This window comes from Oncorhynchus masou, chromosome 11, assembly GCF_036934945.1.
Source record: "Oncorhynchus masou masou isolate Uvic2021 chromosome 11, UVic_Omas_1.1, whole genome shotgun sequence".
In the NCBI taxonomy this organism is placed as follows: Eukaryota; Metazoa; Chordata; class Actinopteri; order Salmoniformes; family Salmonidae; genus Oncorhynchus; species Oncorhynchus masou.
In genome coordinates, this window is record NC_088222.1 from 16065215 (window position 1) to 16083033 (window position 17819).

The following is a 17819-nucleotide window of genomic DNA, read 5'->3' on the forward strand; positions in this document are numbered from 1 at the left end:
TCATTATATGCCCACCCGTCCTCCACGTTCACAATATCGCCACCCATCCTCCATGTCCTCATTATACGCCCACCGTCCTCCATGTCGTCATTATCGACCACCCATCCTCCATGTTATCGTTATATGCCCACCCGTCCTCACGTTCTCATTATATGCCCACCCGTCCTCCAAGTTCTCATTATACGCCCACCCATCCTCCATGTTATCATTATTGCCCACCCGTCCTCCACGTTTGATTTTACGCCCACCCGTCCTCCACGTTCTCATTATACTGCCCACCCGTCCTCCACATTCACGTTATCGCCCACCCGTCCTCACGACGTCCATCCTCCATGTCCTCATTATACGCCCATCCATCCTCCACGTTCTCATTATACGCCCACCCATCCTCCACGTTCTCATTATACTCCCCACCCGTCCTCCAGATCTTGACACCGTCCTCCACGTTCTCATTATACGCCCACCCGTCCTCCACGTTCTCATTATATGCCCACCCGTCCTCCACGTTCTCATTATACGCCCACCCGTCCTCCACGTTCTCGTTATACGCCCACCCGTCCTCCACGTTCTCATTATACGCCCACCCGTCCTCCACGTTCTCATTATATGCCCACCCGTCCTCCACGTTCTCTTTATATGCCCACCCGTCCTCCATGTTATCATTATATGCCCACCCGTCCTCCACGTTCTCATTATAAGGCAACCGATCCTCCATGTTATCATTATATGCCCACCCGTCCTCCACGTTCACGATATACGCCCACCCGTCCTCCATGTCCTCATTATACGCCCACCCGTCCTCCATGTTATCATTATACGCCCACCCATCCTCCATGTCCTCATTATACACCAACCCGTCCTCCATGTCCTCATTATACGCCCACCCATCCTCCGTGTTATTATTATACGCCCACCCATCCTCAATGTTATCATTATATGCCCACCCGTCCTCCACGTTCACGTTATACGCCCACCCGTCCTCCATGTTATCATTATACACCCACCCGTCCTCCATGTCCTCATTATATGCCCACCCGTCCTCCACGTTCTCATTATACGCCCACACGTCCTCCACATTCACATTATACGCCCAACCGTCCTCCACGTTTCGTTATATGCCCACCCGTCCTCCACGTTCTCATTATACGCACACCCGTCCTCCACGTTTCGTTATACACCCACCCATCCTCCACGTTCTCGTTATACACCCACCCAACCTCCACGTTCACGTTATAAGCCCAACCATCCTCCATGTTCTTGTTATACACCCACCCGCCTCCACGTTCTCATTATAAGCCCACCGATCCTCCATGTTATCATTATATGCCCACCCGTCCTCCACGTTCACGTTATACGCCCACCCATCCTCCATGTCCTCATTATACGCCCACCCGTCCTCTATGTTATCATTATATGCCCACCCATCCTCCATGTCCTCAAGATACGCCCACCCGTCCTCCATGTCCTCATTATACGCCCCCCATCCTTCATGTAATCATTATATGCCCACCCGTCCTCCATGTTATCATTATACGCCCACCCATCCTCCATGTCCTCATTATACGCCCACCCGTCCTCCATGTCCTCATTATACGCCCACCCATCCTCCATGTTATCATTATACGCCCACCCGTCCTCCATGTTATCATTATACGCCCACCCATCCTCCATGTCCTCATTAACGGTCCTCCATGTCGTCATTATACGCCCACCCATCCTCCATGTTATCGTTATATGCCCACCCGTCCTCCACATTCTCATTATATGCCCACCCGTCCTCCACGTTCTCATTATACGCCCACCCATCCTCCATGTTATCATTATATGCCCACCCGTCCTCCACGTTCTCATTATATGCCCACCTGTCCTCCACGTTCTCATTATACGCCCACCCGTCCTCCACATTCACGTTATATGCCCACCCGTCCTCCACGTTCTCATTATATGCCCACCCATTACCCGTCCTACACGTTCTCATTATACGCCCCCGTCCTCCACGTTCACGTTATACGCCCACCCATCCTCCACATTCTCATTATACGCCCACCCGTCTTCCACGTTCTTGTTATATGCCCCACTGTCCTCCACGTTCTCGTTATACGCCCACCCGTCCTCCATGTCCTCATTATACGCCCACCCGTCCTCCATGTCCTCATTATACGCCCATCCGTCCTCCATGTTCTCATTATACGCCCACCCGTCCTCCATGTCCTCATTAAACCCGTCCTCCACGTTCTGATTATACGCCCACCCATCCTCCACGTTCTCATTATACGCCCACCAGTCCTCCATGTTATCATTATACGCCCACCCATTCTCCACGTTCTCATTATACGCCCACCCGTCCTCCACGTTCTCGTTATACACCCACCCGTCCTCCACGTTCACGTTATACGCCCACCCATCCTCCACGTTATCATTATACGCCCACCCGTCTTCCACGTTCTTGTTATACGCCCACCCGTCCTCCATGTCCTCATTATACGCCCACCCGTCCTCCATGTTATCATTATACGCCCACCCATCCTCCATGTCCTCATTATACGCCCATCCGTCCTCCATGTCCTCATTATACGCCCACCCATCCTCCATGTTATCATTATATGCCCACCCGTCCTCCACGTTCTCATTATACGCCCACCAGTCCTCCACATTCACGTTATACACCCACTCATCCTCCACGTTCTCATTATATGCCCACCCGTCTTCCACTTTCTTGTTATACGCCCACCCGTCCTCCATGTCCTCATTATACGCCCACCCGTCCTCCATGTTCTCATTATACGCCCACCCGTCCTCCATGTCGTCATTATACGCCCAATCATCCTCCATGTTATCAATATATGCCCACCCGTCCTCCACGTTCTCATTATATGCCCACCCGTCCTCCACGTTCTCATTAACGCCCACCCGTCCTCCACATTCACGTTATACGCCCACCCGTCCTCCACGTTCTCATTATACGCCCCCGTCCTCCACGTTCACGTTATACGCCCACCCATCCTCCACGTTCTCATTATACGCCCACACGTCTTCCACGTTCTTGTTATATGCCCCACTGTCCTCCACGTTCTCGTTATACACTCACCCAACCTCCACGTTCACGTTATAAGCCCAACCATCCTCCATGTTCTTGTTATACACCCACCCGCCTCCACGTTCTCATTATAAGCCCACCGATCCTCCATGTTATCATTATATGCCCACCCGTCCTCCACGTTCTCATTATAAGCCCACCCGATCCTCCATGTTATCATTATATGCCCACCCATCCTCCACGTTCTCATTATACGCCCACCCGTCCTCCACGTTCTCATTATATGCCCACCCGTCCTCCATGTTATCATTATATGCCCACCCGTCCTCCACGTTCTCATTATAAGCCCACCGATCCTCCATGTTATCATTATATGCCCACCCGTCCTCCACGTTCTCATTATATGCCCAATCCTCCACGTTCTCATTATACGCCCACCCGTCCTCCACGTTCACGTTATACGCCCCCGTCCTCCATGTCCTCATTATACGCCCACCCGTCCTCCATGTTATCATTATACAACCACCCATCCTCCATGTCCTCATTATACGCCCACCCGTCCTCCATGTCGTCATTATACGACCACCCATCCTCCATGTTATCGTTATATGCCCACCCGTCCTCCACGTTCTCATTATATGCCCACCCGTCCTCCAAGTTCTCATTATACGCCCACCCATCCTCCATGTTATCATTATACGCCCATCCGTCCTCCACGTTCTCATTATACGCCCACCCATCCTCGACGTTCTCATTATACTCCCACCCGTCCTCCACGTTCTCGTTATACGCCCACCCGTCCTCCACGTTCTCATTATACGCCCACCCGTCCTCCACGTTCTCATTATATGCCCACCCGTCCTCCACGTTCTCATTATCGCCCACCCGTCCTCCACGTTCTCATTATATGCCCACCCGTCCTCCACGTTCTCATTATATGCCCACCCGTCCTCCACGTTCTCTTTATATGCCCACCCGTCCTCCACGTTCTCATTATAAGGCAACCGATCCTCCATGTTATCATTATATGCCCACCCGTCCTCCACGTTCACGATATACGCCCACCCGTCCTCCATGTCCTCATTATACGCCCACCCGTCCTCCATGTTATCATTATACGCCCACCCATCCTCCATGTTATCATTATATGTCCACCCTTCCTCCATGTTATCATTATACGCCCACCCATCCTCCATGTCCTCATTATACACCAACCCGTCCTCCATGTCCTCATTATACGCCCACCCATCCTCCATGTTATCATTATACGCCCACCCATCCTCAATGTTATCATTATATGCCCACCCGTCCTCCACGTTCACATTATACGCCCACCCGTCCTCCATGTTATCATTATACGCCCACCCGTCCTCCATGTCCTCATTATATGCCCACCGTCCTCCACGTTCTCATTATACGCCCACACGTCCTCCACATTCACATTATACGCCCAACCGTCCTCCACGTTCTCGTTATATGCCCACCCGTCCTCCACGTTCTCATTATACGCACACCCGTCCTCCACGTTCTCGTTATACACCCACCCATCCTCCACGTTCTCGTTATACACCCACCCAACCTCCACGTTCACGTTATAAGCCCAACCATCCTCCATGTTCTTGTTATACACCCACCCGCCTCCACGTTCTCATTATAAGCCCACCGATCCTCCATGTTATCATTATATGCCCACCCGTCCTCCACGTTCACGTTATACGCCCACCCATCCTCCATGTCCTCATTATACGCCCACCCGTCCTCTATGTTATCATTATATGCCCACCCATCCTCCATGTCCTCAAGATACGCCCACCCATCCTCCATGTCCTCATTATACGCCCCCCCATCCTTCATGTTATCATTATATGCCCACCCGTCCTCCATGTTATCATTATACGCCCACCCATCCTCCATGTCCTCATTCTACGCCCACCCGTCCTCCATGTCCTCATTATACGCCCACCCATCCTCCATGTTATCATTATACGCCCACCCGTCCTCCATGTTATCATTATACGCCCACCCATCCTCCATGTCCTCATTATACGCCCACCGGTCCTCCATGTCGTCATTATACGCCCACCCATCCTCCATGTTATCGTTATATGCCCACCCGTCCTCCACGTTCTCATTGTATGCCCACCCGTCCTCCACGTTCTCATTATACGCCCACCCATCCTCCATGTTATCATTATATGCCCACCCGTCCTCCACGTTCTCATTATATGCCCACCTGTCCTCCACGTTTCATTATACGCCCACCCGTCCTCCACATTCACGTTATACGCCCACCCGTCCTCCACGTTCTCATTATACGCCCCCCCGTCCTCCACGTTCACGTTATACGCCCACCCATCCTCCACGTTCTCATTATACGCCCACACGTCTTCCACGTTCTTGTTATATGCCCCACTGTCCTCCACGTTCTCGTTATACACCCACCCAACCTCCACGTTCACGTTATAAGCCCAACCATCCTCCATGTTCTTGTTATACACCCACCCGCCTCCACGTTCTCATTATAAGCCCACCGATCCTCCATGTTATCATTATATGCCCACCCGTCCTCCACGTTCTCATTATAAGCCCACCGATCCTCCATGTTATCATTATATGCCCACCCATCCTCCACGTTCTCATTATACGCCCACCCTTCCTCCACGTTCTCATTATATGCCCACCCGTCCTCCATGTTATCATTATATGCCCACCCGTCCTCCACGTTCTCATTATATGCCCAACCGTCCTCCACGTTCTCATTATACGCCCACCCGTCCTCCACGTTCACGTTATACGCCCCCCGTCCTCCATGTCCTCATTATACGCCCACCCGTCCTCCATGTTATCATTATACAACCACCCATCCTCCATGTCCTCATTATACGCCCACCCGTCCTCCATGTCGTCATTATACGACCACCCATCCTCCATGTTATCGTTATATGCCCACCCGTCCTCCACGTTCTCATTATATGCCCACCCGTCCTCCAAGTTCTCATTATACGCCCACCCATCCTCCATGTTATCATTATATGCCCACCCGTCCTCCACGTTCTCATTATATGCCCACCCGTCCTCCACGTTCTCATTATACGCCCACCCGTCCTCCACATTCACGTTATACGCCCACCCGTCCTCCACGTTCTCATTATACGTCCACCCGTCCTCCATGTCCTCATTATACGCCCATCCGTCCTCCACGTTCTCATTATACGCCCACCCATCCTCCACGTTCTCATTATACGCCCACCCGTCCTCCACGTTCTCGTTATACGCCCACCCGTCCTCCACGTTCTCATTATATGCCCACCCGTCCTCCACGTTCTCATTATATGCCCACCCGTCCTCCACGTTCTCATTATATGCCCACCCGTCCTCCACGTTCTCATTATACGCCCACCCGTCCTCCACGTTCTCATTATATGCCCACCCGTCCTCCACGTTCTCATTATATGCCCACCCGTCCTCCACGTTCTCTTTATATGCCCACCCGTCCTCCATGTTATCATTATATGCCCACCCGTCCTCCACGTTCTCATTATAAGGCAACCGATCCTCCATGTTATCATTATATGCCCACCCGTCCTCCACGTTCACGATATACGCCCACCCGTCCTCCATGTCCTCATTATACGCCCACCCGTCCTCCATGTTATCATTATACGCCCACCCATCCTCCATGTTATCATTATATGTCCACCCTTCCTCCATGTTATCATTATACGCCCACCCATCCTCCATGTCCTCATTATACACCAACCCGTCCTCCATGTCCTCATTATACGCCCACCCATCCTCCATGTTATCATTATACGCCCACCCATCCTCAATGTTATCATTATATGCCCACCCGTCCTCCACGTTCACGTTATACGCCCACCCGTCCTCCATGTTATCATTATACGCCCACCCGTCCTCCATGTCCTCATTATATGCCCACCCGTCCTCCACGTTCTCATTATACGCCCACACGTCCTCCACATTCACATTATACGCCCAACCGTCCTCCACGTTCTCGTTATATGCCCACCCGTCCTCCACGTTCTCATTATACGCACACCCGTCCTCCACGTTCTCGTTATACACCCACCCATCCTCCACGTTCTCGTTATACACCCACCCAACCTCCACGTTCACGTTATAAGCCCAACCATCCTCCATGTTCTTGTTATACACCCACCCGCCTCCACGTTCTCATTATAAGCCCACCGATCCTCCATGTTATCATTATATGCCCACCCGTCCTCCACGTTCACGTTATACGCCCACCCATCCTCCATGTCCTCATTATACGCCCACCCGTCCTCTATGTTATCATTATATGCCCACCCATCCTCCATGTCCTCAAGATACGCCCACCCGTCCTCCATGTCCTCATTATACGCCCCCATCCTTCATGTTATCATTATATGCCCACCCGTCCTCCATGTTATCATTATACGCCCACCCATCCTCCATGTCCTCATTATACGCCCACCCGTCCTCCATGTCCTCATTATACGCCCACCCATCCTCCATGTTATCATTATACGCCCACCCGTCCTCCATGTTATCATTATACGCCCACCCATCCTCCATGTCCTCATTATACGCCCACCGGTCCTCCATGTCGTCATTATACGCACACCCATCCTCCATGTTATCGTTATATGCCCACCCGTCCTCCACGTTCTCATTATATGCCCACCCGTCCTCCACGTTCTCATTATACGCCCACCCATCCTCCATGTTATCATTATATGCCCACCCATCCTCCACGTTCTCATTATATGCCCACCTGTCCTCCACGTTCTCATTATACGCCCACCCGTCCTCCACATTCACGTTATATGCCCACCCGTCCTCCACGTTCTCATTATATGCCCACCCATCCTCCACGTTCTCATTATACGCCCACCCGTCCTCCACGTTCTCATTATACGCCCCCCCGTCCTCCACGTTCACGTTATACGCCCACCCATCCTCCACATTCTCATTATACGCCCACCCGTCTTCCACGTTCTTGTTATATGCCCCACTGTCCTCCACGTTCTCGTTATACGCCCACCCGTCCTCCATGTCCTCATTATACGCCCACCCGTCCTCCATGTCCTCATTATACGCCCATCCGTCCTCCATGTTCTCATTATACGCCCACCCGTCCTCCATGTCCTCATTATACGCCCACCCGTCCTCCACGTTCTGATTATACGCCCACCCATCCTCCACGTTCTCATTATACGCCCACCAGTCCTCCATGTTATCATTATACGCCCACCCATTCTCCACGTTCTCATTATACGCCCACCCGTCCTCCACGTTTCGTTATACACCCACCCGTCCTCCACGTTCAAGTTATACGCCCACCCATCCTCCACGTTATCATTATACGCCCACCCGTCTTCCACGTTCTTGTTATACGCCCACCCGTCCTCCATGTCCTCATTATACGCCCACCCGTCCTCCATGTTATCATTATACGCCCACCCATCCTCCATGTCCTCATTATACGCCCATCCGTCCTCCATGTCCTCATTATACGCCCACCCATCCTCCATGTTATCATTATATGCCCACCCGTCCTCCACGTTCTCATTATACGCCCACCAGTCCTCCACATTCACGTTATACACCCACTCATCCTCCACGTTCTCATTATATGCCCACCCGTCTTCCACTTTCTTGTTATACGCCCACCCGTCCTCCATGTCCTCATTATACGCCCACCCGTCCTCCATGTTCTCATTATACGCCCACCCGTCCTCCATGTCGTCATTATACGCCCAATCATCCTCCATGTTATCAATATATGCCCACCCGTCCTCCACGTTCTCATTATATGCCCACCCGTCCTCCACGTTCTCATTATACGCCCACCCGTCCTCCACATTCACGTTATACGCCCACCCGTCCTCCACGTTCTCATTATACGCCCCCCCATCCTCCACGTTCTCATTATACGCCCACACGTCTTCCACGTTCTTGTTATATGCCCCACTGTCCTCCACGTTCTCGTTATTCGCCCACCCGTCCTCCATGTCCTCATTATACGCCCACCCGTCCTCCATGTCCTCATTATACGCCCATCCGTCCTCCATGTTCGCATTATACGCCCACCCGTCCTCCATGTCCTCATTATACGCCCACCCGTCCTCCACGTTCTCATTATACGCCCACCCGTCCTCCACGTTCTCGTTATACGCCCACCCGTCCTCCACATTCTCATTATACGCCCACCCGTCCTCCACGTTCTCATTATACGCCCACCCGTCCTCCATGTTATCATTATACGCCCACCCATCCTCCACGTTCTCATTATACGCCCACCCGTCCTCCACGTTCTCGTTATACACCCACCCGTCCTCCACGTTCACGTTATACGCCCACCCGTCCTCCACGTTCTCATTATACACCCACCCGTCCTCCACGTTCTCGTTATACACCCACCCAACCTCCACGTTCACGTTATCAGCCCACCCATCCTCCATGTTCTTGTTATACACCCACCCGCCTCCACGTTCTCATTATACGCCCACCCGTCCTCCACGTTCTCGTTATACGCCCACCCGTCCTCCACATTCACGTTATACGCCCACCCGTCCTCCACGTTCTCATTATATGCCCACCCGTCCTCCACGTTCTCATTATACGCCCACCCGTCCTCCACATTCATGTTATACGCCCACCCGTCCTCCCCGTTCTCATTATATGCCCACCCGTCCTCCACGTTCCCAGCTCTCTGCAGGTCATTCACTAGGTCCCCCGTGTGGTTCTGGGATTTTTGCTCACCGTTCTTGTGATCATTTTGACCCCACAGGGTGAGATCTTGTGTGGAGCCCCAGATCGCGGGAGATTATCAGTGGTCTTTTATGTCTTCCATTTCCTAATAATTGCTCCCACAGTTGATTTCTTCAAAGCAAGCTGCTTACCTATTGCAGATTCAGTCTTCCCAGCCTGGTGCAGGTCTACAATTTTGTTTCTGGTGTCCTTTAACAGCTCTTTGGTCTTGACCATAGTGGAGTTTGGAGTGTGACTGTTTGAGTTTGTGGACAGGTGTCTTTTATACTGATAACAAGTTCAAACAGGTGCCATAAATACAGGTAACGAGTTGAGGACAGAAGAAGTTACAGGTCTGTGAGAGCCAGAAATCTTGCTTGTTTGTAGGTGACCAAATACTTATTTTCCACCATAATTTGCAAATAAATTCATAAAAAATCCTACAATGTGATTTTCTGGATTTTTTTCTTCTCAATTAAGTTGGAAGAATAGGATGATCGATCAGCAGTGAGGGGTCTTCGATACTGCATGGTACTGTCTTTCCAAGCTAGTCGGAAGACTTCCAGTTTGGTGTGGTGCCATTTCTATTCCAATTTTCTGGAAGCTTGCTTCAGAGCTCAGGTATTTTCTGTATACCAGGGAGCCAGTTTCTTATGAAAAATGTTTTTTGTTTTTAGGGATGCAACTGCAGCTAGGGTATTGTGCAAGTGTCACGATCGTTTGTAGAAACGGACCAAGGCGCAGCGAATGTTGAGTTCCACATCATTTATTAATAGTGAAACTTAACAAAAACAATAAACAATAAATGAACAATGAACCGTGACTACAGAGGTGCTACATACACTTACTCAAAATACAATATCCCACAAACACAGGTGGGAACAAACACTACTTAAATATGATCCCCAATTAGAGACAACAATTACCAGCTGCCTCTAATTGGGAATCATACAAATCACCAACATAGAAACATGAAAACTAGAACACCCACACAGAAATAATAAACTAGACTAACCCCCCAGTCACGCCCTGATTAACTGATTGGTTAACTGGTTAACTGATTTTTGTACTCTGATGTCCTTGGGTAGACAGAGGGAGTCTGGAAGGGCATCTAGGAATCTTTGGGTTGTCTGAGAATTTATAGCATGACATAATCCTTGGTTGGGGTCTGAGCAGATTATTTGTTGCAATCGCAAACATAATAAAATGGTGGTCCGATAGTCCAGGATTATGAGGAAAAACATTAAGATTCACAACATTTATTCCACGGGACAAAACTAGGTCCAAAGTATGACTGTGGCAGTGAGTAGGTCCGAAGGCATGTTGGACAAAACCCACTGAGTCGATGACGGCTCCGAAAGCCTTTTGGAGTGGGTCTGTGGACTGTTCCATGTGAATATTAAAGTCATCAAAAAATTTGAATATTATCTGCCATGACTACAACATCCAATAGGAATTCAGGGAACTCAGTGAGGAACGCTGTATATGGCCTGTAAACAGGCCTGTAAACAGTAGCTATAAAAGGTGATTGTGTAGGCTGCATAGATTTTATGACGAGAAGCTCAAAAGACGAAAACATCGGGGGGGGGGGGTTGTAAATTGAAATTTGCTATCATAAATGTTAGCAACACCTCCGCCTTTACGGGATGCGCAGGGGATATGGTCACTAGTGTAACCAGGAGGTGAGGCCTCATTTAACACAGTAAATTCATCATGCTTTAGCCATTTTTCAGTCAGGCCAATCACATCAAGATAATGATCAGTGATTAGTTCATTGACTATAACTGCCTTGGAAGTGAGGGATCTAACATTAAGGAGCCCTATTTTGAGATGTGAGGTATCACAATCTCTTTCAATAATGGCAGGAATGGAGGAGGTCTTTATCCTAGTGAGATTGCTAAGGCGAACACCGCCATGTTTAGTTTTGCCCAACCTAGGTCGAGGCACAGACACGGTCTCAATGGGGATAGCTGAGCTGACTACACTGACTGTGCTAGTGGCAGACTCCATTAAGCTGGCAGGCTGGCTAACAGCCTGCTGCCTGGCCTGCACTCTCATTGTGGAGCTAGGGGAGTTAGAGCCCTGTCTTTGTTCGTAGATAAGATGAGAGCACTCCTCCAGCTAGGATGGAGTCCGGCGCTCCTCAACAGGCTTGATCCTGTTTGTGGGTGAGTCCCAGAAAGATGGCCAATTATCTACAAATTCTATCTTTTGGGAAGGGCAGAAAACAGTTTTCAACCAGCGACTGAGTTGTGAGACTCTGCTGTAGAGCTCATCACTCCCCCTAACTGGGGGCCAGAGACAATTACTCGATGCCGACACATCTTTCTAGCTGATTTCATCCTAACATCGTTGGTGCCAACGTGGATAACAAAATCCCTATACTCTCTACACTCGCCAGTTTTAGCTTAAGCCAGCACCATCTTCAGATTAGCCTTAACGTCGGTAGCCCTGCCCGCTGGTAAACAATATATGATCGCTGGATGATTCGTTTTAAGTCTAATACTATGGGTAATGGAATCACCAATGACTAGGGTTTTCAATATGTCAGAGCTGATGGTGGGAGGCTTCGGCGTCTCAGACCCTTTAACGGGAGGAGTAGAGACCAGAGAAGGCTCGGCCTCTGACCGACCCGTTGCTTAATGGGGAGACTCAGTTGAACGTTTCTGTTGGCTGAATGAGCGACACCGGGTGAGTATTTCTACATCATTCCCTCCTGAAGCCATGAGAAAGTTGTCCGGCTGCGGAGACTGTGGGAGGGGATTTAAACTACTATCTGTACTTACTACACAGACGCTGTTTCATCCTTTCCTACACTGAAATTACACTTGCCCAACGATTGCTTCTGAAGTCTATACAGTATATGAAGTATATACTGTCTATACACACCACGTATTTATATTCTGGATTCTGACACATTCTCACTCTAGTATAGCTCCTCTGGGTTGTTTATTCGATTCATTCTGTCATTTCTTGATTTGATCTTTGATTTGATTATGTGTGTATTTGTATTGTTTTTGAGAGATGTTCTCCTGCCCTGCAGGAGCTGGTAACACAAGCATTTTACTGCACCTGCTATTACATCTGCAAATCTGTGTACGCGACCAATACACTTTAATTTGATGATGTGTATTTTGTTTTCATGTTCTAATCTTGTGTATGTATGCTTCTACACCTGCATTGCTTGCTGTTTGGAGTTTTAGGCTGGGTTTCTGTACAGCACTTTGAGATATCAGCTGATGTACGAAGGGCTATATAAATACATTTGATTTGATTTGATTTGATATTCTGTTTTCAACACGACAAGAACGGAAATGTGTTTTAAATCTATTTTTGTGTCATCTTCAATCATGTTTAAATGCATTGTGTCCACATGTGGTTGTATTGTGCTTTTAAATGGTCAAACAAATAAACAACAACAAAAAGTACTCTTGTCAAAAGTAGTGCACTATAAAGGGAATAGGGTGCCATTTGAGAAATGGCCAGTCAGGGCTAGTGGAGTATATCAGCAGGATTCTGTTATGTCAACCCACCATATATGATACAGGTTAGGGTGGAATTACCGTGGGCGTGTAGAACTACAGTGCCTTGCGAAAGTATTCGGCCCCCTTGAACTTTGCAACCTTTTGCCACATTTCAGGCTTCAAACATAAAGATATAAAACTGTATTTTTTTGTGAAGAATCAACAACAAGTGGGACACAATCATGAAGTGGAACGACATTTATTGGATATTTCAAACTTTTTTTGAAGCCTGAAATGTGGCAAAAGGTCGCAAAGTTCAAGGGGGCCGAATACTTTTGCAAGGCACTGTATTTTCCATTCAGCAATAGATATAGAATCTTTACGAAACAGATGTAGACGCATGTGTACGAGACACATAGTATCCTATAGGCATATTCAATATAGGCACAGAACAATGCCCTCTATCAAATCTGTCAATGGTGACAAGTTCATTCTTCTTTCAATGACTCTGGTGTCAGGGGGAAAAAATGGTGTTTCATATTTCTGTTGAATATAAATCACTTCCATTCCATTTAGTTGTGAAGCACACCCAATAACAAGAACACTATTGGGACACTTCTGACCACAGATACATGTCCCAACTTCCCTGTCTAGTATCCACCCACTGCGCAAAAACTGTTGAATTAACCTTGTTTACACATCATTTCAAACCCCAAAATCTATGTGACGATGTTGAATCAACGTGGAAAACTAATTGGATTTGCAAAGTCAGTGTAGGAGCATTTAGTATTTTTTCACCCAATTTTAAACATAAATCCAATGGCATGGTGATATTCTTTGTTGATTTCATGCTGAATTCACATTAGTTGACAACTCAAACAAATGTAAATCAAAACTAGACATTGAACTGACGTCTGTGGTGACAGAGATAACAACAACACACAAAGTTGAATAAACATTCCACAGTCTATATTTGGGGAATGTGATTTAGTGAACAGACATCAAGACTGCATCTCAAATGGCTCCTTAAATAGTGTACTACTAGTGTACTACTACCAGGGCTCTGTAGTAGTGCACTATGAAGGGAAATGTGTTGCCAAACCTGCCACAAATAGGAGCCAAACAAGAGATACCAATTCATATTGATGTATTAGCCATGATTCGAATGATTCTGCTGAATGATTCTGCTAAATGATTCTGCTAAATTATTCTACTAAATTATTCTGAGAAATTATTCTGCTGATGAAATTCTGCTGAATGTGATGAGTAAGAGTTCTATGTAATTATTTAAAACCAATTGTACCTGGGAACTAGCCAATAGCCATGTCCATAGCAGTGCAGCTGACTCAAGTATACCACAGGAAGGCTCCAGTCCCTGCAGGAACAATGTGAGGAGTGACTTCTGGCATCACCTCTGGCCACCTGACCACAGTGTCAGCCTGGACCCAAAGTAGCCAATCAGATCACAGCTTGAACCCAAAGGAGCCAATCAGATCACAGCCTGGACCCAAAGAAGACAATTAACTCCATAATTGAGGGAGTCTTCTTCCTTTGTCTGTTTTTCTTATTTTAGTCTTCTGACTGTGCCAGAGGAGAAGTTGATATGCTTCTTATCCTGGTCTCCCTGAATGTCTACTTTGAATCTTGGACTGGTTTATTATCTGACTGGGTCCCCTGGCCCTCTGGCTGCCACCCCATATGAAAGACAGAGTATAAAGCATTTTTTCTCTCTTAGAGTACACTCTAAGGTACTACTGGTGATGTTGAACCATGTCTGGTTTTGAACTGTGATTCATCTTTTCACTTTCTTACTGCTTTTGAGTATAGATGTTTCTACATATCCTATAATGTTATACATCATTGCTCAAACTCTGTTCCTGCTGATGACACTGACCCAACCCCCCCTCTAAATCAGGAAGTCTTTCTAGTGAGGAGAAACCTTGACCAAGCAGCACCTTGCCTCCCCTCTGGCTTCCTGAGAAGGCTGGGAGGAAACAGGCTGCAGCGGCAGAGCCCGGTGAAAAATGGTGACTTCAGCACATATTTGTGCCTCTCAGGCAGGACCTAAGAGAGAGACACACACATGCATGCACAACATGTACACACAAACCCTGGCCAGATGGCCTCTGTTCTACCTCTCTCTCTGCCTGGCATTTATCACTGCTCAGGGAAGAGTGCAGGAGTGGAGGAGGGGAGGAAAGGTAGAGGGGAGGAGCGGAGGAGGGGAGGAGAGGAGGAGAGGAGGAGGGGCAGAGGGAAGGAGCGGAGGAGGGGCAGAGGGGAGGAAAGGAGGAGAGGAGGAGTCAGGAGCAGGCAGCCTCCAAATTGACTGGGGGGGGGGGGGGGCGGTAGGGGTTAAAAGGAGGGTTGCTTTGGTTAAAGAATTGCTCGCAGCTTACTGCTAACTCTTCATCAATTGCTAGCAGCTTGGGCTGGGAGTTTTATTTCATGACATAAGGTCAGTACATAAACCAAATAATTACACTTTTACACACATAAAAATACTCACAATAAATATGTGACCAACATTTCTTCAACATGAAATAATCCACCATTAAATAAAACATAAATCAATATTGATCAAACCAGACTTAAACAAACCCCTTCAGTGTAAAAGAGCTTCGATCCGTGCTGACAATGAGCCTTTCTCTCTCTTGCCCTAACATCTCTTGTTCTCTCTTCTCTCTTCTTTTCTCTCTCAGCACAGAAAACTCCTGCTTCCTTAACGATCAGATCACATGACGGCAAGATCACTCTGTAGAACATTCTGAAATGTTCTCAGAAGCAAGCTTTTTTTGTGTTAGGCTATGTTTTAATGTACTGTACTTTAGTCATGTTGCTCATTAGGCCGACTGTGGTTTTTCCATAAATGCCTACAGGAGGGTAGCAAATGTAAACAGACATTGCAGTGATTGCAAATGTTTTTAAATGATGAGGAAAAAGAACCAGAGTGGAACATTTGTAATGTTGTTGCAGGTTGTTTTAAAAGCCGCTGTAATTCATGAGTTCACAGTTTCAGACAGACAGAGGCACAGACCTCAGATCAGACCTCAGATCAGTCTAGGGTTGCCACCTTGTGGACATTTGTTAAACGACACACATTAGAGACACAGATGACCCCCCCTGTTTGTGGAGGGCCATTTTTCTTTTCTTTTTTTCCACCAGGGAGGCTCGTTGAGAACAAGTACTCATTTACAACTGCGACCTGGCCAAGATAAAGCACAGCAGTTCGACACATACAACAACACGACTCTTTTCTCTGTATATATCAATGATGTTGCTCTTGCTGCAGGCGATTCCCTGATCCACCTCTATGCAGACGACACCATTCTATATACTTCCGGCCCGTCTTTGGACACTGTGCTATCTAACCTCCAAACAAGCTTCAATGCCATACAACACTCCTTCCGTGGCCTCCAAGTGCTCTTAAACGCTAGTAAAACCAAATGCATGCTTTCAACCGTTCGCTGCCTGCACCCGCATGCCTGACTAGCATCACCACCCTGGATGGTTCCGACCTTGAATATGTGGACATCTATAAGTACCTAGGTGTCTGGCTAGACTGTAAACTCTCCTTCCAGACTCATATCAAACATCTCCAATCAAAAAAATCAAATCTAGAGTCGGCTTTCTATTCCGCAACAAAGCCTCCTTCACTCACGCCGCCAAACTTACCCTAGTAAAACTGACTATCCTACTGATCCTCGACTTCGGCGATGTCATCTACAAAATTGCTTCCAACACTCTACTCAGCAAACTGGATGCAGTTTATCACAGTGCCATCCGTTTTGTCACTAAAGCACCTTATACCACCCACCACTGCGACCTGTATGTGCTAGTCGGTTGGTCCTCGCTACATATTCGTCGCCAGACCCACTGGCTCCAGGTCATCTACAAGTCCATGCTAGGTAAAGCTCCGCCTTATCTCAGTTCATTGGTCACGATGGCAACACGCACCCGTAGCACGCGCTCCAGCAGGTGTATCTCACTGATCATCCCTAAAGCCAACACCTCATTTGGCCGCCTTTCGTTCCAGTTCTCTGCTGCCTGTGACTGGAACAAATTGCAAAAATCGTTGAAGTTGGAGACTTTTATCTCCCTCACCAACTTCAAACGTCTGCTATCTAAGCAGCTAACCGATCGCTGCAGCTGTACATAGTCTATCGGTAAATAGCCCACCCAATTTTACCTACCTCATCCCCATACGGTTTTTATTTATTTACTTTTCTGCTCTTTTGCACACCAATATCTCTACCTGTACATGACTATTTATCATTCCAGTGTTAATCTGCAAAACTGTAATTATTTGCCTACCTCCTCATGCCTTTTGCACACATTGTATATAGACTCCCTTTTTTTTCTACTGTGTTATTGACTTGTTAATTGTTTACTCCATGTGTAACTCTGTGTTGTCTGTTTACACTGCTATGCTTTATCTTGGCCAGGTCGCAGTTGCAAATGAGAACTTGTTCTCAACTAGCCTACCTGGTTAAATAAAGGTGAAATAAAAAAACAAAAAATAAAAAAAACACAGTTACACATGGAATAAACCAGCATACAGT